Raw genomic sequence first — 26,478 nt, forward strand, 5'->3', positions numbered from 1 at the left:
GTTTTGAACTGAATTTTTATTATACCCTACACCACAATGTGGAAAGGGTATTATAAGTTTTCTTTGGTAAAATTCATGTAACACCGCGAAATATTCGTCGGAGACCCCCAATGTGGTATACCAATCTTCATATCTCGACGAGATTAAGCGATTTTGAGATGTGTGTCCGTCCGTCCGTCTGTCCATTATAAATTGTAAACACGCTCCAGGCCGCAATTATGGACCGATTGTCACGAAATTTTGTATGGAGGTCAGGTTCAGGCCATTATAGATCCCTATTATTATTGGTGATGATCGAGAAATATTTAGCGGGTGAAATGGACCAAAAACATAATATTTATTCAATTTTCTAGCGGCTCTGTAGATTGCAATAATAGTCCGATCAACGATAAAAAGTAAGAGTATATGACAGAGAAGAAGCTTGCAATTTGAGATGGCGATCAGATAATATTTAGAGAGTTAAATGGACCACAACTTTTGTGTGAAAATTGTTAAAATTTTTAATATACAACTTATATCTTTATTCCTGGAAGATACATTCCCGACAAGTAACCTACCCTTGGAAATGGAACGCTTGACCTTTCAATTGATGCCAGTTGTGTTGGTGTGCATGATCAGATAACAGAGTTACATCCCAATATATTCAGTTATTCGTATATAGTGTAATCATAAACTCGTTAGAGGTCGCAATTTTACCTCAATAGTCACGAAAAATTTCACCGGTTAAGAGTTTAGGTCGAAGAAGATTTCTACAATTTTGAATGATAATCTGATATTATTTAGCGGGTGAAATGGACCATTACTTTTGTATGAAAAATATACAAATTTTATTTTTGGTCGATATTTTAATTCTTTGAGGACATATATCGGCAAAGTAGCCTACATATGGAAAAAACGACTGACCTTTCCCCTGATGCAATTTGCAATAAAGTGTTTGCTAGATAACGGTCCTACTGCTTAATATATAATGGGTTCTGTGTAGAGAGTAACAATAATAGTCAGATCGCCTCGAAATTTTAAATAAGGTAAGAGTATATGACAAAGAAGTAGCTTGCAATTTGAGATGGCGATCAGATAATATTTAGAGGGTTAAATGGGCCAAAACTTTTGTGTGAAAATTGTGAAAAATTTTAGTATAGAGCTTATATCTTTATTCCTGGAAGAGACATTCCGGGCAAGTAAGCTATACTTGGAAGAGGAACTGCTTGACCTTTCTATTGATGTCGATTGTGTTGGTGTACATGATAAGATAACAGAGTTACAGCCTTATATACCCTGTTATTTATTTTTAGTGTAATGATAAACACGCTAGAGGTCGCAACTATAATTCAATAATGAAGAAATTTTGCATGAGGTAAGAGTTGAGGTCGAAGAAGAGGCCTACAATTTTGGATGATGATCTGATATTATTTAGCGGGCGAAATGGACCATTACATTTGTATGAAAAATACAATAAAAAAATATTTTTGGTCTATATTTTTTTCCTGGAGGGCATATACCGGCAAAGTAAACTACATATGAAAATAGAACTATTGATCTTACCCCCGATGAAAATTGCAATAAAGTGTCTGCTAGATAACGGGCCTGCTTAATATATAATGGGTTATGTGTAGAGAACCACATTTTCCCATTCCCAGTTGTTGCATTGTTGCATATTACATGGTGCCCAAACGTTTTAATTGTCCAATTGGATTTTTATACATACATTGCAGCATGATTCGCTTTGCCACCTTCTTTCAAAACGATTCCCCAGCCAGGCAAAATCAAATTTTAAAACGGCTTTAATACGAGATGAGTTACATATATGTAGTGGTGTAGGGTAACACATGGTCGGCCCGTCCGACTATAGCCATCTCTTACTTGTTTTTTATTGAAGTAATATGTTTAGTTTAATTATCCATTGAATTTCGTTCTATAATAATATTAATAAACTAAAATAATAATGAGAATAATTATTTTTAAGATTTCATTAGCAGAAATAATCATAACGTATTAGGTACAGTTGTGCGTTAAAGATAGTTAAAACTCAAAATTAGTCCAAAATAATGAAGAAACAAACAAGTTATGTTACCCTTAGCCAAAATTTTGGGAACAAGTTCCTGTTAACCGAGATGCCACGTGGTCTGCACAAAAACAGAAAAGCCTGAAAGCCGCTGCGGAGGGTATTAAGGGCAGAGACAAACTAGGCTGGGGATTCATTCCGTGATAGAACGTAAACACGAGTGGTCGAACGGATACCAGACCCAGGCAAAACGGACTAGCCTTCAAGCGGATTATACGAGAGTGTTATCAGTCGCGAAGGTGAATGGATTATTGTGTCGAAATTACTAACTGGAGTGTACCGTCGTGGGTCACGGTAAAGGTGTAGTGAAATTATCGCGAAGTTCAAGCACCGTCGTTGGTCTGGACTTAAGGATTTAAGTGATTTTTATAGCTTTCCCCCGCGATGTTCGAGAACCGTCGTTGGTCTGAACTTGAGAATTTAAGTGATTTTAATAGATTTTCCCGCTATGTTTAAGAACCGTCGTTGGTCTGAACTTAAGAATTTAAGTGACTTTAACAGATTTTACCTGCGAAGTTCAAGATCCGTCCTTGGTCTGAACTTAAGACTTTTGTGATTTTAACAGATTTTACTCGCGAAGTTCAAGAACCGTCGTTGATCTGAACTTAACAAATTAAGGGCCATTATTATATGTTTTCTTTTACTATAGGATGGATTTAAAACCCCAAAATAAACCAATTTGGAGGCATTAAAAATATAATTTGCACATTAAAAGTTAATGATAAGAAGGTTCTCCTTGAAATTTGTTGATCACTTTCAACATTAAGTTGACCGGAACGATATAAATCTGTTCGGAATATTCCAAACTTTAACAAAAGAAGACTTATAATAATGGGGGTAAGTGAAATTCAAGAGCCGTCGTGGGCCTGAACTTAAGAATAAATTGTACGAAAACTTGTTCAAGAGCCGACGTGGGCCAAAATATAAGGAAATATAATCGAAATCTCGTTCAAGAGCAAACGTGGGCCAGAACATAAGAAAAAGCGATCGATACCTTGTTCAAGAGCCGTTGTGGGCCAGAACAAAAGGAAAGAGTGCGTTATCTTGGTCAAGAGCCGTCGTGGGCGTTGACGCCAGTCTTTATCGAAGGAGCTGACACCAGTACCGTCGTGGGTCTGGTGAATCGCCGACTACGACCGACATAAGCCGCAGAACTGACGTCATCCCCACCGCCACAGCACCGAAGCAGACCACATTCAAGACCAGCCGTGCCTTACCTAGCGCAATAGGACAAGTAGATTAAGATAGCGTACCACATTGAGTTGCCCAATAAAGTGTAACTTGAGAATATGTAACCAAAACTCTTTCTTTCACTCTCAGTCACTTCGATATAAATTTTCTGTGACGAACCCTAACCTCGTGAGTCTATCCCAGCAACCGGAGAAAACTTGTTGTTACAACATACTGTGGACGTTGGTACTTTCGGCCCGTCCAAACTTAATGCGTTTTTACTTGTTATGGCTTCAATATCATGTTTAATTAAACTGAGCTATAATCTATAAATAATTTTAAAGTCTCATCCTGCACTCAAGGGTATAGATTGTCCATAACCGTTTTAATTTTGCGATTATTTGCAAAGTGTTGAATTAAACTCAAGAAACTTTGTGACTTTTCTTGACACAAATTTTATTTAACATTTCACATAGAAAAAGTTACGAATCCTGTATCATGGGTTACATTTAACGAATACAATTTATACCAGCATTGGTTTCTTAAATGTTTGCTTTATTTAGACTCAGATGAAAATATAATGACACAATTCAAATGGGTTGGCGCACCCTTGGATCCAGAAATGTCCCGTACCATGTGCGGTATATTGTCCTGACAACGAAAACGCGTGTGTTAGTTCGATTCGGTGAAAAAAGTTTCCGAACCGACTGCGATTACTAAAGCCCTTCTGATATTTTTCTATTTAAAAATTTAAATTTGCTTTGTTTAAATAAATCTATGTATATCTATATATATAAAATTCTTCGAGTCTGCCATGATGTTCGAAATTAAACTCCTCCGAAACGGCTGGACCGAATTCGATGAAATTTTGTATGTGGAGTTTTTAGGTCTGAGAATAGGTTTTTAGCTATTTTTCATACGGGTCAGTGGAGTGACCAGGGTACCTCCCCCACAAAATTTTTTAAGAAAACGTAAAATTAAGGATATTTTTGAACGTATTGTTTAAAAATTACTTGCAAAACTATGTTAAATACTGACTCGATCCTGAATGGTCTTCTCGGAAGTGGAATATCGCGGTCAACCCAATTTTTCAAAAATGTATTATTATAGATAATATCCTTAATTTTAGTAAGCGTGACTACACAAACCCTATAAACACTGGCTTCAATAAGTGGGAAAGCGCGATCAACCCAACATTTTGGAATACAGTACAACCTCGATAATTTATAATGCTGCGTGATCGAAATTCCAAAAAATTGATTGAGAAATCAGGCAAAACGTAATTTCAAAGATGGTTAAATAACTGGAACGTCTAAAAATGTGAAATGGTCACTAAAACGATGGGTAAACTATGCTATGATCTATCTAAATGTATATAAATTCTTTAAGACTGATTCATAAGGTGGTAGAATACAAAAAATGGAGCGGATGGGGGACCTCTCCCATAACAAGTTTTAACAAATCGCGAAACTCAGTGATTATTAGACGTATTAGTAAAAACAATTGTAATTATGGCCTCTGTCAACAATAGGTTTTTTGAATCAGAATATCGCAATTTCGTCCAATTTTTTAAAACTTTATTCTTTCTGATCAGATTCACTAATTTAATAAACTAAGCAAACACGCCGTGAGCATTAACTTTAGGGCTTGAAATACAGCAGAGTCTATATAAATTCAACTAGCATTTTGAAATCATTTTTTATGAATCACCGATGTTTCATGTTTAAAAGTGTAAAATAATAACGTGCTCAATGAAACAGCACTTTGCTAACAACAAGTAAAAACGACGTTACCCACCAGCATAAGTTATATTGAAATCAGGTTTCAGCAATTTCGGTTGAAAAAAAATCCCCAAAAATCGGTAGGTATCGTTTTATGGGGGCTATATGGAAACGTGGATTTTACCGACAATTCTCTGCTAAAATATTTGATACCTTCAAATAATGTTGAATAATGCCGCTAAAACCTTGAAAATACCGATAACCGGAAGGTGCCGTTCAATGTAGGCCACATAACAACTTCTACCGGTAATGTTTTATACCCATAATGGAGACTAAACACCAAATTGTAGTCTTTTCGGTGGAATAATGACTATAAAAACTCCAAAATATGGAAACTCGGAGGTACAGTCCTATGGTAGATGTATTAGAACGTGGACCTATGCCAATAATTCTCTGCCGAAATGTTTTATGCCACCTAGGGAGACTAAGTACCAATTATAGCCATTTCGTATGAATAATGTGGCTATACACATACAAATACCGAAGTTAGAAATCTAGCGATGACTATTTACAAAACCTGGACCTGTATGAATATTCTATATTTTTATACCCACACTGTACACTTATTACCAAATTGTAGCCATTTCTGTGGGATTACGAGACTAAAACCTTCAAAATATCGAGACTCGGGAGGTACCGTTTTAGAATCTCTATCAAAACGTGGAGCTATGTCGATAATTTATTACAGAAATATTTTATGCCTCCAAGGGAGACTAAATACCAAATTATTGTCATTTCGGTAAGATAATGCTGTTAAAACCTTGAAAATACTGCAAATCGGGCGGCCTGTGGTGTGGCGGCTATATCAAAATGTGGACTGATATAATAACTTTTCAATACCAAACATGCTACGAGTAAAAATTGGAACTTCTGTACCAATTTGAAGAGTTCTATGTTAAATATCGCAAGCTGTATCATGATTTCAACAGATAGACATTATATCGACTTATTTTTTATGTTGATCACAAATTTATACATACTTTATAGGTTCTCCGACGAATATTCCGATGTGTTCCAAAATTTAAATTAACTTTCTATACCAAAACATCGACATATCGTCAATTCGGTTCGAGAATCTAGAGGTATCAATATTAGATAGATAAATTGTTGATAGACTACTAATGATTACATGAAAATCTAAAGCGACGGGCCAGCAACGCGGAACGGGGTCAGCTAGGTCCCTAGGTGAACAGGTCTTCTTTACGAACAATTATGACGGAGAAAACCAAATAATGCCAAGGACTAAAGTCGAAACCCTAATCACAATGTATTTTTTCCTTTTAAAAATTTTAAGAAGTAACCCATTATTATTCATCTTACTGGTAATGCAGAAAGTAGGGACTAAATACCAAATTGTAGCCATGACGGTGGGAAACCACCAAACTGTTCTATGGTACCTATATCAGAAAGTTGACTTATACCGACAAGTCTCTGCAGGTATGTTTACGACCCCCGACGGAGACCAACAACAACCATTTCGGTGGGAAAATTAGGCAAAACCTCTTTACTATAGAAATTCATGAGGTATCGTTCTATGGGAGCCTTATCAAAAAGAGGACCTGTAGCGACAATACCCTGCAGAAGTATTTACCACCCCCAACAAACCAAATTATAGCAATTTCAGTTTAATAATTTGGCATAAATCTTGCAAATACCCAACAGGTGTTTTATCAAAAACTGGGCACAGAATGGGAATACTTATACCCCAAGGAAGACTAAATCCCATTTAATGGCAAATACCGAAAATCGGGTGGTACAGTTCCATGGGTTTTATATCAAAAGTGGACCGGTATAACCCATTTCCAATACCAAACATCCTAGGAGAAATTTATTACAAAGTTCAATGTTAAATATTGTGGGCTGTATCAGCTTATTTTTATTCCGATCAAAAAAAAAATCGAAGTGTTAGAAAGGGAAACAAAAAGTTAGTTATACCCTTCATCATATGGTGGAGGGTATAACTAAAATAATTTTTTATTTTAAATCTGGAGATACAATTACATGAGAGTTTTGCTAAAAATTTTATTTTATGAAGTTTCAAGAGGAATGCAAAGTTACGTCAATTCGGTTCGAAAATCGCAACATTTCATTCGTAATTCGATTATTCTATTTGTAATTCAAATTATTCCATTTGTAATTCGACTATTATATTTGTAATTCAAATTGTTCCATTTGTAATTCGAATTATTCCGTTTATAAAAAGCAAATGGACAAAAAGGAATAAATGGGATAATTCGATTACAAATAAAATAGTTCGAATTACAAGTAAAACAAGTCGAATTACAAATGGAATAATTCGAATTACAAATATAATAATTCAAATTACAAATAGATAAATTCGAATTACAAATGGAATAATTCGAATTATAATTGAAATGTTTCGAATTACAAATGCAATTATCGAATTACAAATAAAATGTTACGAATTAAAAATGGAATTCTCGAATTACAACTAAAATTATTCGAATTGAATCTGAAAAGGTGTAGATATATAAATATGTAGATGGGTTATAAATGTTTACACGGAAAACTAAAAACGGGCCAGCAACGCGGACCGGGTCAGCTAGTATAAAATAAAATTATTCGAGACTGCCATGATGTTCGAAATTAAACTCCTCCGAAACGGCTGGACCGAATTCGATGAAATTTTTTTTTGTGGAGTTTTTAGGTCTGAGAATAGGTTTTTAGCTATTTTTTATACTGGTCAGTGGAGTGACCAGGGTACCTCCCCCACAATATTTTTTAAGAAAACGTGAAATCAATGATTATTTTGAACGTATTGTATAAAAATTGATTTCAATAATATGGTAATAACTCTCTTGATCCTGAATGGTAATATCGGAAGCGGTCAGCCCAATTTTTTAAAAATGTATAATTATAGGTGATGTCTTTAGTTTTAGTAAGCGTGACTACAAAAACGCTATAAACACTGGCTTCCACATTTTGGAATACAGTACAACCCAAATAATGTTAAATGTCCCTTGACCAAAATTCTAAAAAATTGTGGCCTTTGCCATTAATTGGTGTTTTGGAAGCAGAATACCGCGATTGCGTCCAATTTTTGAAAACTTTATTCTTACTTAATTTTACAAATTTAGTAAGTGGGACAGCAAACATTGTATGAACATTGTCTTCAGTGCTTGGAATAACTCGATAAAGATCACGTTTTTTAATACAGCAAAGTCTAGATAAACCCAATAGCATTTTGAAGTCATTTTTTATGAATCACAGATGTTTTCATGTTTAGGAGTGCAAAATAATAACGTGTTCAATGAAACATTTCTCTGTTAACAAGAAGTAAAAACGACGTTAAGTTCGACCGGCCCCAAGTTTTATGCACACCACCATAAATTATATTGAAATCAGGTTTAAGCCATTCCGGTTGAATAATGTGGCTAAAACATACAAAATCCCCAAAAAATCGGTAGGTATCGTTTTATGAATGAAAACATGGATTTTCACTGACAATTCTCTGCTAAAATATTTAATACCTCCAACGAAGACTAAAAACAAATATAGCCATTTCTGTTAAATAATGCCGCTAAAACCTGGAAAATATTGAAAATCGGAAGGTATCGTTCAATGAAGACCAAGTTATCGAAACTCGGGAGGTACAGTCCTATATGCCGATAATTCTCTGCAAAAATGGTTTATACCCCCAAGGGAGACTAAGTACCAGTTATAGCCATTTCGTATGAACAATGAGGCTATAAACTTGAAAATACCGAAGATCGAGAGGTACCGTTCAATGTAGACTATTTACAAACCTGGACCTGTACCGAATATTCTACATTTTATACCCATACTAAATACCAAATTGCAGCCATTTCGTTGGGATAATGAGACTAAAACCTCGAAAATATCGACACTCGGGCGTTACCGTTCTAGATTAGTTCTATCAAAACGTGGACTAATGCTGATACTCGCTTGCAAAAATGATTTATGCCTCTAAGGGAGACTAAATACCAAAGTATTGTCATTTCGGTAGGATAATGCGTCGAAAACCTTGAAAATTCCGAAAATCGACGGAATTGATTTCAACAGATAGACGGACATCGTTATATTCACTTATTTTTTATGTTGATCACGAATATATACTTTATGGGTTCTCCGACGAATATTCCGATGTGTTACAAACAGAATCATAAAGTTAATTATACCCTTCATATTATGGTGGAGGCTATAATTAAAGTAATTTTCTATTTTACATCTGGAGATACCATTGCATGAGGGTTATACCAAAACGTCGATTTATCGTCAATTCGGTTCGAATATCTAGAGGTATCAATATTAGATAGATAAATTGTAGATAGATTACTAAAGGTAAGGTCACATTAGGTCAGCCAAGATCATCCATATACGTTAACGTATGTGAGAATAACAATCAGTCGTCGCTGAGCAGCCGACAAGTAAACATGTGCATGGATATACGCATAATTTTAGTGGGGACACTGAACAAAATGGCACACACCCGCCACGTGTTTACTGGTCACAGGTCTAGCAACCACTAAATGTTGATACAAATTTTCTTGTGATTCTCTAACTACTTTACTCTCTTTTTTATTTTGAGCATCAATGCATTAGGTAAATATTTGCTGCAACGACCGGCAGTGTGCGCTTAGTGAGAGCAAGTGAGCATAAATTTCAATGCATTATTTGCGCTCACTTGCTCTCAGTAAGCGCACATTTCCGGTCGCTGGACCAAATATTTGCCTAATGTGATCTTACCTTAAGCCTTACACGGAAATCCAACGCGGAACCGGGTCAGCTAATATTTATAGAAAACAAATACGGTTCCCACAGGCAAAGTCATTAAAAACAGCCTGTAACTTTCGCGAATTCGTTGCAAATGACCAAATATTCTCTTGTCCGATAGGTACAATAAATATAAACATAAAAGTGACGAGTTTATAAAGAAAAATAAAAAATTGCAATATTGTCAAAGGTGCATTAAATGCTCTAAAATGTCGCGATTTGATAACAAATTGGTCCAGAATCATTTGATATTGATTTTAAATTAGATTAAAACTATTAATAAGTTATTACGAAAAGCGTATGTGTCATTATAACAAGTTAAATTAAATAATGCATTACTGACCTTCAATGCATTCTGTGCGGAGACTTTTTCGCGATAGAGAAAAAATGACGCCTTATTTCATAGTAGTTTTTCATGCTCTACACGCCTATGCGGTGGTATTTCGGGTATTTGCAAAAATTGCCAAAAAGTTATACCCCTAATAATACATACATATATTTATTTTTGATTGATTGTATTCTTACTTTTCTATTCAATGGCAAACATATATATGAAAAGCCGTACGTGAATATATTTGTAAATAGATTTCAAAATATGTGTGTATGCGCGACCACAACTGACTGACTATCTGACTGCATTGTATGAAAAGAAAATGTTTTGTTTGAAAAGCCACAAAAATATATCTATTACATTATTACAATAACATTGTTACAAAGGAGGAATCATTTAATACCCGCATTATGTGGTCAAAGAACATTCAACTTTTAATCCTCAAAAATAACATGCGGGCTGTGTGACTTCTAATGTCTCTGCTTTTGCATACTCCCGCACTCACATGCGGACCTACACACCGGACCATACTCGTACACATATTGGCCAGGCATTTGACTTTTCGTCCGAACCAAATGGTCAAATGGGGCAACTGTTAACACGTAAACATCATTATGTCATTAGTTTGCAAATGAGTGTTGTGCGCCATTGTTCTATGCAGTGCTGTGTTCCCCGCTAGAATGGTTGTGCAGAATGGTGTTATGAAAATTTTCCCCCCAATCCCATCTCCATAGAGTGCTGTTGTACAGTCCATCGTTGTCTAATGTCATGTCACTTAAGCCTCATGTTAGTGAAGTTTTCATGAACTTTACGATAACAACAGGGCCAATTGGTAGTACATTAAACAGACATTTCATATGGACACCAGCAACACAAACACATATGTTTTATTCATTAATTGAGAATATCTGCAGATGATTTTACATACAAATGTATCTATTCATGTTTACGTACAGGTAGTTTTAGCCTACAAGAGCCATTGACTAAAGCTGAAGTTCAGTATTGAATCTAGAAATATTATAGTCATTCAATAATTAGACAAAGAGTACGAAAATCGAACAGTTATCGTTGGTATTGAATTTAAGTTATGTTGTTGAATTAGTTGGATAGATTAACATGATACAGTAGGTATGTACATATGTATGTAATTAAAAAGTTTGTTAACAAAAATTATTTTTTCAAACGTTCTTAATCGAAAAATTTGTTATAGCCAAAAAGCACTACAATAAAGAATATTATATATTTATACCCTCCAACATAATATGGAGGGTATAATTAAATTTGTCATTCCGTTTGCAACACAACGAAAAATTCGTCGGAGACCGTACAAAGTATATATATTATTAATCACGGTAAAATTCTAAATGAATATAAACATGTCAGTCTTTCCGTCCGTCTGTTGGAATCAAGATACAGATCGCAATTCCATTTGAAATTTGTCTGTGTATGTCCACGTTTTTATATAGCCACCATAGAACGGTACCTCCGAAATTCGAATTTCGAAATTAAGAGAAATTAAAAGTGTGAGAGTATATGGTGTACTTATAGTCGGAAAGGATTTAGAATGAGTATTATGTCCTCAAAATACCATCAACACCATACCATAAGATCCCTACCAAACCATAAGTTCCATATACAACACTGAACGGGTAAAGAACGCCTTTCCAGTAAAACCAATTGAAAGTAATGCAATGTAGACTAGTTCAATGTAGAGCAGTCCGTTTCGAAATTTCAACACCATTTTAAAATATTTTGAAAACCGCTTCATAGCATTCTATTTAGGAGAATGGTTTTCATAGAAGAAGTATTCTACGCCGAATTCCACTATGAGTCTCGTGTACTTGGACCGAAGGTATAATCTGTTTCATGAATATATGTATAAATCTACTACAACATAATTTTAAGAAGGATTACAACAAACAATTGGGCACATAATTTCAGGCTTCATTTCTTTTAGAGCAAAAGCTTCGTTAGCGTTTTGTTGAACAATATTACTATTATCCTAGTTTCGAATTAGCTATAATTTGGCAGTTAGGGTTCTCAGTAATCGAAAAACTTTTCCAACAAAAACAAGTAAGCCAAAGTTATAGTCGGACGGGCCGACCATGTGATACCCTACACCACTACCCCTGGGAATTAGCTTTCCGCAAATCCAATTTTCTTTATGGAACAAATAAACTTATTGTAAGAAATAACTTCGTGGATTTTGGCACCGTATCACACCGTGCTAAAATAATAATATAATAATTGTTTCACAAACATCCCAGAAGGGACAAGGAAGACTTGTCTCATATCAATGAGTGAGTGTACCCCGATTCAGAGCATATCTCCGAGTCCGAACGGCGCGTCCTAAGACACCACTTGTAGAGAAGTTTTACATGGTTGAAATACTCAGAAAATGTCGCCAATATTACTGAAGGGTATTTTGGGCCCGTTATCTAGCAGACACGTTTTTGCAATTTGCATCAGGGGGAAAGGTCAGTAGTTCTTTTTCCATATGTAGGCTACTTTGCCGGTGTATGCCCTCCAGGAAATAAAATATAAACCAAACATATTTTTTTTATTTTTCATACAAAAGTAATGGTCCATCTCACCCGCTAAAAACTACCAGATCATCATCATCCAAAATTGTAGGCATCTTCTTCCACCTAAACTCTTACCTGCAAAATTTCGTGATTATTGTGCTATAATTACGACCTCTAGCGTGTTTATGATAACACTACAAACAAAAAACTGGATATATTAGGCTGTAACTCTGTTATCTTACACCAACACAATTGACATCAAGAGAATGGCCAAGCGTTCCTCTTTCAAGTATAGTTTACTTGCCCGGAATGTGTCTTCAAGGAATTTTCACAATGTTCACACAAAAGTTTTGGTCCATTTCACCCGTTAAATATTATTTGATCGTCATCTCAAATTGCAAGCTTCTTCTTTGTCGTGTACTCTTACCGTATTTAAAATTTCGCGTTGATCGGACTATTATTGCGGCATACAGAGCTGGTACAAAATAAGCTAAATGTTATGTTTTTGGTCCATTTCACCTGCTTAATATTTCACGATCATCACCAATAAAAATGGGGATCTATTTTGGTCTGAACCCGACCTCCATAAAAAATTTCGTGACGATCGGTCCATATTTGCGAGCTGGAGTTTGATTACAATTTATAATGGACAGACGGACGGACGGACACACATCTCAAAATCGCTTTATCTCGTCGAGATATGAAGATTGGTATACCACATTGGGGGTCTCCGACGAATATTTCGCGGTGTTACATGAATTTTTACCAAAACAAACTTATAATACCCTTTCCACATAATGGTGTAGGGTATAATTATCGGCATATGTTCACGTTTTGGAATAGTCCCCATATAACTACATTCTCTTGCCGAATTAGATATAATTTGGCATTTAGGATTGCCAGTAATCAAAAAACTTCTCTACCACAAATTATGGACATAGGTCCACGTTTTGGTATAGCCCCCATATAACGGTACCACAGATTTCGAGTATTTTGAAGTTTCTAACAATATTTTCAGACCAAATTTGCTGCGATGTGGCAATAAAAGTTCGAAACGGTAACACTTGATTTCAGTAATTTCGAAGATTTTATCAACATTATTTATCTGAATTTGCTGTAATTTGGAATTTGAAAGTAGTCAAAAAAAAATCTCCGCTAAAAATTTTAGACATAGTCGGTACCGCTCGATTTGATGTCTTTTATCTATATTTTCCATCAAAATTCGATATCATATGGCATTTATAGTTTCCGTAAAAAATTGTGGACATAAACCCATGTTTTGGTGTAGCTTTCATATAATGATACCGTCACGTTAAATTGTGGTCATTGGTACTTTCGTAACATAAAGAAAACTACTTATTCCATATTAGTTCAGAATATTATGGTGGAGAACTTAACGCCATTTTACTTGAAACTAATGTCCAGTGCACGATGGGGCCAATAGCAGGTTTTCGAGGCAAAAAGTCAATTTTTGAAGTGAACAATTTGAAAAAAATAATAACGGATTTCGATTGACAACACTCTGAATCACTAAAAATAAAAAAATAAATCAATCTGGTAACATCACATAGCGGCATACTGATCTGGCAATGGTGACATATTTTCTTATGCATCATTTTCCGACATTCATTATAAATAAGTAATGAAAGCATTATAGGCGCCAAAAAGAACATTTCAACATTTTTATATTATTTAAACATGGAAAGCTCTTCATTGGGTATGTAAAATAAGATAATGTTAACAAATAATAAAAATGTTATGTATGGTAAATGTATTTTTGAGTTAAGATGTTATGTCTTTTTTGGAGTATTTTGCTTTGTTATCCATGTGTTCTCTGGAGTATAACTTTTGAGATCTAGATAGATCTAGGATATTATATATATGTGGTGAAAGGTATTAATGTGTACTATCATTTTTTGAAAAAATTAGCTGCGCCTATCTGCGCCTTTTCATAAAAATCTGATTTCAGATGTCGTAATACTTAAAAATATGGACATTTTTATGTTTTGGTTGGCGAATAATCGGAAACCCATTAATGTTACCAATTGGATTTCGGAAAAATTTAATAATATATATATAATAATAATAATATATAATTTCAAAGATATCGCAAACTTTGGCTTTTGTGGCGGAATCTTAGCCGATTTTTACTAAATTTGGAACCTTTTTTTATTAACTTATAACAAACCACAGACAAAACCATGAAATTTGAACATATGTATATAGGGGAGCTATTTCTATATCTGAACCGATTTCAATATAACTTGACAAACTTATTTGTAGTACGAATTCCGTAACATTTTCCAAATTTTATTGTAATTTGATGGAATTTGCATGCTTGGTCAATCATTTTCCTGAAATCGGGCGAACATATATATGGGAGCTATATCCAATTTTGAACCGATTTCAATATGATTTGCCAAAAATGTTTCTAGACCAAAATCCGTCACACATTTCAAATTTCATCAAGATTGGACATACATAGCGGGATTGGTGCACCAAATACCTAAAATCGGGCGAAAATATATATGGCAGCAATATCAAAATCTGAACCGATTTCAATATATCTTGGCAAACTTATTTGTAATCCTAATTCCGTGGTATTTTCCAAATCGCATAAAAATTGGGCAGAATTTGCGTGTTTGATCCATCAATTGCTTGAAATCGGGCGAACATATATACGGCAGCTATATGTATATATGAACCAAATTTGGCATATTTGTTTCTAAGCCCACTATAAACATCTGTACAAAATTTGGAAGGTCTAGCTTGCCTAGCTTGTTGCCTCGAAAACCTGTCATTGGCCCCATCGTGCAGTGGTGGGATTCTCTTACGCATTTTTTGGTTACCGAAAAAAATTGGCAAAATTAAAATAATAAAATTAAATAATTCTCTTTCTAGTTGAGCTGTTGACCTAAGAGATATATTGAAAAATTAGGAGTCTACGGAAGTCCCACGGAATTTCAATTAACTGACATAATTTCGCATATACATTTATCTAATGAATTGCGTATATATACTAGTTACCAAGCTTCGCCTACGTCTGCCAAAAAACAACATCCTAATATGCAAATGGCCTTCGCCTTAATAAGACAAAAATATAAAATAACTAGCAGACCCCGGTCCGCGTTGCTGGCCCGCCGTAATGAGTTTTAATGACACCTTTTTATCGACTTTATGCTTGAAAATTAAAAAATAGATAGAGATTAAAAATTAAAAAATAGATAGATTAAAAAATAAATAGGTAGAGGTAGAAAATCCTCACTTCTTCGGCCTATTGTCAAACCGAGAAGGATTTTTTTGTCTGTAACCTTTCTTTTCTCTTACGGACTTTGTCGGATTTTTTCGCCAATTTATGCTTTTTTTTTGGATTTATTATCGTCCATCTCCCTGTCTTTATCCTAAACCGATCTAATTTTAAAGGTTAAGAAGTGGTTAAATCGAGTTCTCCCGCTTATTGAGACTTATATGTTTTAGCCTTTCATGGCTGATGGACCGTTGAACCTCACCATAATTTGTAAATATATAGTTTTTCTTGATCGGGGGCGCAACCACCGTTGTCTCGAAAACTAATTTGCAACCCGATGCACTCATAAGGTTAGCAAATATAGCGATTATAAAATAATAGGCCCCGAAATTCGTCTACAAATACATATATAGCATTTTGGACCACGGGACATTCCTGAACATTTTCTGAATATTAGGTTCAGTAGTTTTGGAAAAATAATGTTTTGAAAAGAGTGGGCGTGGTCATCAATTTTCAAGATATAACATATTAAAAAAAGTAGGCCGGTATCTTGGCTCCAAATATGTACCTAGGGTGCACACAACTTCATTGCCTACCAAAATGTATGCTGAAACCGATATAATCATACATTTAGCTTATATATAGCGTTTAACAGAAAGGCATGGGAAAGGTACCCCACCTCTTCCGAAATTCATAATATATACATAACAACGGCAAACATTGAGCTTTTGTCGCAAATTTTATGGAAATCCCTTCAGTAGTATTGGAGTTATGACATATTAAAAAAAAACAGGCGTGGTCGGGCCTATAGGCCCTAAAGAAGTACCTAGATTGTAGATTAATCCGTAAATGTTTAATCCGATACATGCATAATTTTTGCAAATATAACGTTTTTTAAAAATATCACATAGGGGAGGTACCCCGCTCCCTCTGGAATTCAATAAAATATGTAACCTGTTTTCGGGGGGCGTGGTAAACTTTTCTTTCCAAAAAACCTAAGTTGGGTTATGACAGCATTTGATTTTTATTCATAAAGTAAAGGCGTTTTTTTCAAATATGCCCCCTTCAAAATTCAAGAAAATATGCCCGTACATTCCCTGACATTTTCAGTAAAATCGGTTCAGTAGTTTTGTAGATGTAACATATTTTAAAAAGTGGGTGTGGTCAAGTCATTGGATCCTAAAAAAGTGGGTAAGGTCTTCCGAAATAGATACATTCGTAATTATTGTAAATATAACATTTTTAAAAAAGTAGGGTATAGGGGAAGTTCCCCGCCCCTTCCGAAATTCAACTGAATTTGTAGCCTAATTTAAGCGGGGGCCATCCTTGTAGATTCCCTGGCAATTTCAGGAAAATCGGTTCAGTAGTTTTTGTAGAAATGATAAAAATTAAAAATTGAAAAAAGTGGGCGTACATTTTTTTTGCATAAAAAAAATATCGAAATCGGTCCAGCCGTTCTCAACTGATGCCATGACCAACGAACGACATTTGATTTTTATTTTTAAAGATTTAAAAGTTTAGACAAATCGCGATTTCCTTGAAAATCCCTTCAGTAGTTTTGTAGATATAACCTAATTCAAAAGTGAGCGTGGTCGGATCTTAAGTCCCAAAATAAGTACGTAAGGTTGGAGACACAATCGCCATTGACTCGTAAATAAATTCCGAAACCGATACATTCGTATTTGTTGCAAATATTGCATTTTTACAAAAATAGGGCATAGGGGAAGTACCCGCCCGATCCGAAAGTCAAAAAATATGTAGCCTATTTTTATCGGGGACCAACCCTGTACATTCGCTGAAAGTTTCAGGAAAATCGATTCAGTAGTTTCGTAGATATAACATATTTAAAAAAGTGGGCGTTGTCCAGTCTTAATGCCCCAAATAAGCACGTAAGGTCGGAGACACAATCGCCATTGACTCGGAAATTAATTTTCAAAGCGATACATTTGTAATTGTTGCAAATATTGCATTTTTACAAAAATAGGGCATAGGGGAGGTACCCCGCCCGATCCGAAATTCAACCAAATATGTAGCCAATTTCAACAGGGGGCCATCACTCTACGTTCCCTGAAAATTTCAGGAAAATCTGTTGTGTAGTTTCATAGATATAACATATTTATAAAAGTGGGCGGAAAAGTGGGCGTGGCCAATTTTTCTTTGCATAAAAACCTAAACTGGACTATGACTAACACTTCCACAAAAAATTATCCAAATCGCTCCAGCCGTTTTCAACTGATTCAATTACCAACAAACGACAATTGAGTTTTATATATAAAGACTAGCTGACCCGGTCCGCGTTGCTGGCCCGTTTTTAGTTTTCCGTGTAAACATTTATAACCCATCTACATATTTATATATCTACACCTTTTCAGATTCAATTCGAATCATTTTAGTTGTAATTCGAGATTTCCATTTTTAATTCGCAACATTTTATTTGTAATTCGATAATTGCATTTGTAATTCGAAAAAATCCAATTGTAATTCGAATTTATTTATTTGTAATTTGAATTATTATATTTGTAATTCGAATTATTCGATTTATAATTCGACTTATTTTACTTGTAATTCTAACTATTTTATTTGTAATCCGAATTATTCCATTTGTTCCTTTTTGTTCCTTTCCTTTTTATAAATGGAATAATTTTATAAATGGAATAATTCGAATTACAAATGGAACAATTTGAATTACAAATATAATAGTCGAATTACAAATGGAATAATTTGAATTACAAATAGAATAATCGAATTACGAATGAATGGTTGTGATTTTCGAACCGAATTGACGTAACTATGCATTCCTCTTGAAACTTCATAAAATAAAATTTTTAGCAAAACTCTCATGTAATTGTATCTCCAGATTTAAAATAGAAAATTCTTTTAATTATACCCTCCACCATAAGATGAAGGGTATAACTAACATTTTGTTTCCCTTTCTAACACTTCGAATTTTTTTGATCAGAATAAAAATGAGCTAATGTAGCGATGTTCTTCAGCTAAATCAAGATACAGCCCGCAATATTTAACATTGAACTTTGTAATAAATTTCTCCTAGGATGTTTGGTATTGAAAATGGGTTATACCGGTCCACGTTTTGATATAAACCCCATGGAACTGTACCACCCGATTTTCGGTATTCGCCATTAAATGGGATTTAGTCTTCCTTGGGGTATAAGCATTCCCATTCTGTGTCCAGTTTTTGATAAAGCACCCGATGTTGGGTATTTGCAAGATTTTAGCCAAATTATTAAACTGAAATGGCTTTTATTTGGTTTGTTGGGGGTCGTAAGTACTTCTGCAGAGTATTGTCGCTACAGGTCCACTTTTTGAAAAAGCTCCCATAGAACGATACCTTATGAATTTCTATAGTAAAGAGGTTTTGCCTAATTTTCCCACCGAAATGGTTTTTGTTGGTCTCCGTCGGGGGTCGTAAACATGCCTGCAGAGACTTGTCGGTATAAGTCAACGTCCTTATATAGATACCATAGAAAAGTTTGGAGGTTTCCCACCGTCACGGCTAAGCTGAATAATAAAATTTTTAAAAGGAAATATTACATTGTGATTATGGGTTCGACTGTAGTCCTAGGCAATATTTGGTTTTCTCTGTCATAATTGTTCGTAAAGAAGACCTGCTCATCTAGGGACCTAGCTGACCCGGTTCCATGTTGCTGGCCCGTCGTTTTGGATTTCCATGTAAGCATTAGTAATCTATCAACAATTTATGTATCTAATATTGATACCTCTAGATTTTCGAACCGAATTGACGATATTACGATGTTTAAGGGTATAATTAACTTTGTGATTCTGTTTGCAACACATCGGAATATTCGTCGGAGAACCTATAAAATATGTATAAATATGTGATCAACATAAAAAATAAGTCGATATAACGATATCCGTCTATCTGTTGAAATCAAGATACAGCTCGCGATATTTAACATAGAACTCTTCAAATTGGTACAGAAGTTTCTATTTATTACTCGTAGCATGTTTGGTATTGAAAAGTTATTATATCAGTCCACTTTAATGTCCATTTTGATACAGCCACCATACCACTGACCGCCCGATTTGCAGTATTTTCAACGTTTTAACAGCATTATCTTACCGAAATGATTTGGCATTTAGTCTCCCTTGGAGGTATAAAATATTTCTGTAATAAATTATCGACATAGGTCCACGTTTTGATAGAGCTACTCTAAAACGGTGCCTCCCGAGTCTCGATATTTTGAAGGTTTTAGTCTCGTAATCCCACAGAAATGGCTACAATTTGGTATTAAGTGTTCAGTGTGGGTATAAAATATAGAATATTAGGTACAGGTCCAGGTTTTGTAAATAGCCATCGCTAGATTTTTAACTTCGGCATTTGTATGTGTATAGCCACATTATTCATACGAAATGGCTATAATCGGTACATAGTCTCCCCTGGGGGTATAAAACATTTCTGCAGAGAATTATTGGCATAGGTCCACGTTCTAATACATCTACAATAGGACTGCACCTCCCGCGTTTCAATATTTTGGAGTTTTTAGAGTCATTATTCCACCGAAAAGGCTACCATTTGGTGTTTAGTCTCCATTATGGGTATAAAACTTTACCGGTAGAAGTTGTTATGTCGCCTCCATTGAACGACACCTTCCGGTTCTCGGTATTTTCAAGGTTTTAGTGGCATTATTCAACATTATTTGGTATGTAGTCTCCTTTAGAGGTATCAAATAATTTAGCAGAGAATTGTCGGAAAATCTACGTTTCCGTATAGCCCCCCATAAAACGATACCTACCGATTTTTGGGGATTTTTTTCAACCGAAATGTCTGAAACTTGATTTCAATGTAATTTATGCTGGCGGGTAACGCCGTTTTTACTTGTTGTTAGCAAAGTGCTGTTTCATTGAGCACGTTATTATTTCACACTTTTAAACATGAAACATCGGTGATTCATAAAAAATTACTTCAAAATGCTAGTTGAATTTATCTAGACTCTGCTGTATTTCAAGCCCTAACGTTAATGTTTACGGCGTGTTTGCTGGCCCCTTATTAAATTAGTGAATCTGATCAGAAAGAATAAAGTTTTCAAAATTGGACGCAATCGCGATATTCTGATTCAAAAAACCCATTATTGACAGAGGCCACAATTACTATTGTTTTTTCTAATACGTCTAATAATCTCTGAGTTTCGCGATTTGTTAAAACCTGTTATGGGAGAGGTCCCCCATCCCCTCCATTTTCTGTATTCTACCACCTTATGAACCTGCACACACGGAAGTCTAATTTAGAACATCATGTCAGTCTTAAAGAATTTACAAACATTTAGATAGATCATAGCATAGGTTACCCGTCGTTTTAGTGACCATTTCACATTTTTAGACGTTCCAGTTATTTAATCGTCTTACGTTTTGGCTGATTTCTCAATAAATTTTTCTTGGAGGTTGTGCCGTATTCCAAAATGTGGGGTTGATCGCGCTTTCCCACTTATTGAAGCCAGTGTTTATAGCGTTTGTGTAGTCACGCTTACTAAAATTAAGGATATTATCTATAATAATACATTTTTGAAAAATTGGGCTGACAGCGATATTCCACTTCCGAGATGACCATTCAGGATCGAGGCAGTATTTACCATAGTATTGCAAGTAATTTTAAAACAATACGTTCAAAAATATCCTTAATTTCACGTTTTCTTAAAAATTTTTGTGGGGGAGGTACCCTGGTCACTCCACTGACCAGTATGAAAAATAGCTAAAAACCTATTCTCAGACCTAAAAACTCCACATACAAAATTTCATCGAATTCGGTCCAGCCGTTTCGGAGGAGTTTAATTTCGAACATCATGGAAGACTCGAAGAATTTTATATATATATAGATTATAATTTCGGTAATTAACGAAATTTGTCGGTAAATTGGCAACCCAAATGAAGTTGTCGCTAAGTACTACCGATAGCAACAGTGTTGTCAATTTCTATTTTAACTTTTCATTCATAATTTTGGATTTTAATTTAAGCGATTTTTGTCAGTAGCTAAAAACGCGTTAGAGAATCCCACTACAGGAGTAGTGAAGCACGGTAGCACCGTCTAAATGTTTTACTTATAACATGGGACCCCCATTATTATAAGTTTGCATTTGTTACAGTTTGGATTTTTCGAACAGATTTATAGTGTTCCAATTTACTTAAAGTTAAAAGGAGGACTTTTTTCTCTTTAACTTTTAATGTGAAAATTATATTTTCAATGTCTCCAAATTGGTTTACTTTGCGTTTTCAAATCCATCCGTTAGTAAAAGAAAACATTTAATTAATTGGTCTGCTCCAGTACTGTAAGAATTACTAATTTTTGCTATATTTTTCGATAACATAAGGGAAAAAATGTTATCGTAGTAAAAAATAGTAGCTTCTTGCAGGTTCTGGAACAGAGCAAATAATGGCACTAAGTGTACTTTATTTTCCGACAGAAAACACATTATTCATAAATTATGTTTAGAAAAAATGGACTTAGCTCTTTTTACTTTATGCCACTATGAACCTACATATGTACACTAGGGTTATAACTTTTTTTTTACAATTTATTACAAATATCAAAAATAACATTATACAACCGTGTAGGGCATGCAAAAATATAAAGAAATTGGGAGTCACTTTGTCTCTATCATGAATAATACAGTTACATAATTCCCTTATCTATATACAGTGAGCGTCAAAATAAAGTTTACGCCTCTCAAATTTTTTGATTGCATTATTAAACCAACATAGAGATATTATTATAAATTATAAATGTAATTTTTTTAAGTATTTAGTGGTGAATTAAAATCCAGTAAATATTAGGCCCTTCCATCGTTTCATTAGGGAATAAAATCTGACGCGTCAAAATAAAGTTTACACTTTTGCCAAACGCAAGAATTTTTCATTTCTTTAACAAAATGAAGGGATATTTTTGCTTTTGAATTTATTTTTTATTTTATTCGAGCCTCCAAATAATAAATCAACGAGTGTTTTGGTGTAATCCGGTGATATTGGACCCGTGGTACCGATTTCGTGTAATTTTGACATAAAATAAAAAGGTGTAAACTTTATTTCGACGCTCACTGTGTATAAAAGAGCAGTGAGGTGTTGAGTGTGGGTTGTTATTGGTGTGTAGGGGTGGGATAAGGCTGAATTTTTGGAAATTCGATCTAGAAGGGTACTAAAAGATACTTAATAGGATAAACTTTGTATTAGGCAAACGGAAAGAGCTAGAATTCTGAAATTTGAGACTATACTAAACACAAAAATCGAACAAGAATATAAAACCGCCAAAAAATTCACCAACTGTAGTTTTCCTAAAATTATTTGCTTCGTTTTTGAAGTCTGTGGGCCTATTCTGTAACTTTTTAACGACAGTCGATATTGTTATTTTTTCGAGAAACTCATTTTAACAACATAATTAACAACCTTTGTATTCTGTAAACAAAATTTTAACAATTTTTGTTAAAAATTTCGTTATGAAAACAACACAATAATAGTAGTTGTTAAAAAATCGACAAAAATGTTCAATATTGAATTTGCTTTTGGTTAGTGTGTATGTTCTGTTTGTGAATACATTCAAAATTGAACGCTTTTGAAAGTTTATAGACAATTTGTCTAAATTTTTACAGAATAGCACAATCGTTACTGGAAACAATTTCTAGTGTCGACAACGTTGTCGATTGTCGGATTGTTAAGAAGTTACAGAATAGGCCTACTGGTATACCGAGTCTAGAATGAGATCAGGAGTATTTTGCAAGAAAACAAGTAAAAAAGTATCAGTCGGCTTTGCCGACAGAGATATACCCTCAGCCTGTGTATATTGAAACATTTTTTTTTCCAAAAAACGCATGTATTTAGGGAGTTTTAAGAATTTTGGGCGTTTGAACTGACAAAAATGTTGATTAGGATTTAATATCAAAAGTTTTGCGGAGGAGATACTAAAAAGAATGGATCTCCAGCCACTATATATGGTACCATAGGGGTTTTTTAGAACTTCAGGGATGTTTGCTCAAGAAGTATGAACTTGCCCCTGAAACAACTTTTACCATCGCAATTGAGGCAGCGAATGCAAGTTGCTTCAACAAAAATCAAAGTGATTCGAAAGCAGGTCTTAAAGTGAACATGTATCCGAAATTTTGAGTGGGAGGTACCGGATGGAGTGGACAAATATAGTCCATATTTGAACCTGATCTATATCTGGTAGATATATTAGGATGTGTAAAGTATGGACCAATTCGGCCACTCTCTTCAAGAGTTATCGTACGCACAATTTTTCCGAACATTTTTGAACTTTTGTGGGGGAGGTACCTGAAGGAGTGGACCGATATGGTTTATCTTCGAACTTAAACTATGTTTGGACAAAATATTACTAAGGCCAAACTTTGGACCGAATTGACAGACCTGTTCGAGAGTTATTTTGCCCTCCAACCTCCTCACACGGTGTCATAGGGGTTTTTTGCAACTTTCAGGCTATTTTCTCAGGAAGTATGGACTTGCCCCTGATGAAACTTATACCGTCGTATGGAGGGCAGTGAATACAAGTTGCTAAAGCAAAAATCAAAGCGATTCGAGAGATGTTCCTAAACTGAACTTTTCCAAAATTTTGTGTGGGAGGTACCCGACGGTGTGGACCGATTGAGTCCATATTAAAACCTGATCTAAGTCTGGTACACGCTCCACAATGGGCAAAGTATGGACCAAATCGGTTACACCCTTCAAGAGTTATCGTGCGTACAAATTTTCCGAACATTTTCGAACTTTTGTGGGGGAGATACCGGAAGGAGTGGACCGATATAGCTCATCTTCGAACTTAAACTAAGTTTGGACAAAATATTACGAAAGCCAAAATTTGAACCGAATCGGTTCATCCCTTCGAGAGTTATCGTGCGCTCCAGCCAGCCAGACAGACAGACAGACAGACGGACGGACATTGCTCAATCGACTCCAAATTGTCTGAAACACATTTCGTCCAAACATACTTGGGGTCTAAAACCATTATTTCGATGAGGCACATTTTGCCCGTATGAAAGTGTATATACCCTTCATAGCCTAAAGGCTGAGGGTATAATAATGAGTTGGATCGTATATCTGGCTTAAAGCTAGAACCTCTATTGGGTTTTCTCAAAATATGCAAAGAGTGTTCCGAAAAATTAATCTCGGAAAAATACCCTACTATGCACATTTTTGCCGTTTGGTCTGAAAAACTTTTAAAAATTTGCTCAATCCTTGAAAGATTTGAAAGCAATGATTGTTTACATTGCTTAAACGCTTTGTACTAGCAATGGCACATCTTATGGGGATGTTTTTATTTCCGGAATTTAAGGATTTTTTATTAGAAGAAAATAGAAATGACGGAACAGCTAATGTAAAAGCCATGTTACTTGATATACAAAGTGAGAACTTAGTGTGTTCTAAGTATGAGCAGGAAATTACAATGCCACATTTACACAAATTTTCAGAGTTTTTGGATCCAAATTTGGCAAAAAGACGAAACATGGAGAAGTCTCTAGTTGATAAAGAAATTGATACTTATTTAGCGAGTGCCGTATCTAGCCAGACCGTGTTTGTGCATAAATGTGTATAACAATTTTGTTCCGTGTTCGTGCATGTTCATGCCTAATTTTTTAGGCACGCGCCCATCTCTAATTCGTACCTATGTAAACGAAAATTACTAAATGCTGCTCAATTTGGTATGGTTTGGATTTGGGTGAACGGACGGAGGTTGAATCCTGAAATTTAGGATTGAAGTCGTTTAGAAAATTCGTACTTATGTGTATGAAAATACTAAATGGTACTACATTGGCTACATTTTGGATTTAGGTGAACAGATAGAGCTGAGGTATGGAAGTAGTTTTAAAAAAGCCGTACTTATGTGTAAGAAAAGTGTTAAATGGTACAAAATTTGGTACCTTTTGGTATTTACCAAAACTTTAATTATGTGTACGAAAAGTGTTAAATTGTACTATATTTATATTGGGTATAGGAATAGAGGTGGAATTATTAAATTTGGTATTATAGACGCTCTTGGTGTGTAGAGTTGAGATATGGATGTGATTGTGAAAATACGTACCATATGTATATGAAAAGTACTATATAGTACAATTTTGCATACTGTAAAGGGGTAGAGCTGGGATTTGGATATTCGGTATTAGAATAGCAGTTAAGGCCTGGGTACTTAAGCTGCCTTGCTTGCATTGCTTCATTTCTTATATAATTAAAAATAAAGGAAAAAAGGGCCACCTCGTTCGAAATTGGTTAGGTCATCTTTATTCTTTTATTTTTATTACGTCAGAAATGAAGCAGACAAACTGGCGAGGCTGCTAATTTTTCCAGGCCTTTAGTTTTTAAAAGGAGGTAGGGGGAAGTTTTGAAAATGTGTACTTATTTAAACGAAAAGTACTATAATTCATTTTAGGGGAACAGAAAAAGCTGGAAAATTGAATTGCGGTTGGGATATAGGTTGGTTATCAATGGGTAATCTTTGAAATTTATACATATGTGTACGAAAAGTACTACATTTAGTAACTTTTAGGTTTTGTATAAACGGATAGGGCAGGAATTCAAAATTTTTGTATTAGGGTTAGTGTATGTGTTTAGGTAAGGAGTTTTTTGAAATTTGT

Source organism: Musca autumnalis, unplaced genomic scaffold (assembly GCF_047663935.1).
Source record: "Musca autumnalis isolate F117 unplaced genomic scaffold, ASM4766393v1 scaffold_1, whole genome shotgun sequence".
Taxonomy (NCBI): Eukaryota; Metazoa; Arthropoda; class Insecta; order Diptera; family Muscidae; genus Musca; species Musca autumnalis.